The sequence below is a fragment of the Otolemur garnettii genome, unplaced genomic scaffold (assembly GCF_000181295.1).
Source record: "Otolemur garnettii isolate 467f Iridium unplaced genomic scaffold, OtoGar3 scaffold00124, whole genome shotgun sequence".
NCBI lineage: Eukaryota > Metazoa > Chordata > Mammalia > Primates > Galagidae > Otolemur > Otolemur garnettii.
This window is the reverse complement of record NW_003852519.1, coordinates 669236-671329: the sequence shown is the minus strand read 5'-3', so window position 1 is coordinate 671329 and position 2094 is coordinate 669236.

The window sequence follows — 2094 nt, the reverse complement described above, 5'->3', positions numbered from 1 at the left end:
AAAAAAAAAAAAAAAAGGAATTGGAGGAAAGAAAAACAATAAAGCTAGAGCTGAATGAGGAAAGAAGAAAGTGGAAGAGATGAAGATGCGGCTGGAGAGGCAGGCAGGGTCATATCCAGCAGGGCCACAGAGTGCCATTTGGAGTTTTTATTTCATTGTGAGACCAACGGGAAGACACCGTAGGGTTTTACAAGACCCTATTTACCTTATATGAAGAGGGCTTTTATTTCCTCAAGGAGAATAAATTGGAGGGGGCCAGGTTGGAAGGAAGGAGGGAAACCAGTGGAAGTCTGTAACCAGGAAGAGGTGCTGGTGGCATATTTGAGGAGGATGATGGCAAAGATGGAAAGAAATGGATGATCAAGAGAGAGTCAAAATGTTAAGTGGGTGGGTCTCGGTGATAGGTTGGATGAGAAAAGGAGAGGAATCAGACACGATTTTCAGATTTATCCATTCTTGAGCAGATAGGTAGACGGTGTTATTCATGTTTTCTTTTTAAAAATTATTTTTACCTATATATGTTTGTATATATATATATAAAATTTTCTTTCTTTTTCTTTTTTTTTGTTTTGCAGTTTTTGGCTGGGGCTGGGTTTGAACCTGCCACCTCCGGCATATGGAGCTGGCACTCTACTCCTTTGAACCACAGGCACCACACAATTTTATTTCTTTTTTTGAAAGAGAGTCTCACTTTGCTGTCCTAGATAGAGTGCCATAGTGTCATAGCTCATAGCAACCTCAAACTCTTGGGCTTAAGCATTCTTTTGCCTCAAACTCCAGAGTAGCTGGGACTACAGGCACCTGCCAGAATGCCCATCTGTTTTTAGACCGGCTCAGGCTGGTCTGGAACCTGTGAGCTCAAGCAATCCACCTGCCTGGGCCTCCCAGAGTGCTGGGATTACAGGCATGAGCCACTATATATATTTATACATCTATAAATATACATATATTTATTCATCTATAAATATACATATATTTATTTTAAATATATATATATTTAAAAATCAAACAGTAGTAAAAATTGCATATTTAAATGTATTAGTCCTTTCTTTTCCTACAGTTTTTTCCCCAGAGGCAAACGCCTTCAATTCTTTTAGCCATACTCTTGGTATTTATTTTCTCATATTTTAAAATAATATGTTGATATTGCTATTTCTTTAAAGTGTATGTTGCTCCTTGGCTGTTCCTTTGCAGTTAAGGGTGAGACCCTGTGCGTGGCTGAAGCTCCGTGTGCATGTCTGGGCCTTGTCCCTGATGGCCAAAGACTTCTCAGGAGGAAAAAAGCGGTAAAGGAGTCACACGCTGTGTCTGAAGGGCGTCTGTGGGGCTACTTGGCTTCTCCACGGAACAGACTGCCTGGGAGTTCTTGCCAGGGCTAGAAAGTGGGGCTGGGCATGCTTCCCACAGTAAAGCATACAGACTTTCTATGAGTCACTGTTTCTGCAGCTCTAAATCTCCCTCTCACTCTTCTCTACACCTGGTGTCCAAAGCTGGAGCAACCAGAGACTAAACCTCTAGTCCCCTGCCTGGTTCCCTGGATCAGAAGAGTTCTGATCACTTTTATCCTGGGTGGATGGGTGAGAACACATCTGAGTTTGAACGTGTGCGAAGAGATTCATGAGGGGTACTATGATGTATGCAGCTAGGTGTAAGGCTTGTAGGCTCTGAGAAGTCCTGTTTGGAGGGCTCTGGAGGGTTCTTAAGGCCATGAAAACAGAAGTCATCATCAGAGAGAGTGGGCAAAGATGTGAGTGGGAGGGCACAGGCCTCACTCCCAAGGAGCCCCAGCAACGGAGAAGGGCCGCTGTGGGTCAGGAGGAAGGATCGAGGTGGGGGGGCATCCCTCCTCTGAGCTGAGAGGATGGAAAAGGCCCACCTCACCTTGGGAAGAAAATGGTACCTGAGCACGCAAGTGTCCCCCAATGGAAGGGAGAATTAACAAAATGTCATCTGTCCATTCAGCAGAATATGATCCTTAAAAAAGGAAGGAGATTCTGACACATGCTGCAGGGTGGATGGACTTGAAGGATGTCATGCTAAGTGATAGAAGCCAGTCACAGGGGGACAGGTAAAGTGTCCTCCACTTAGATGAAG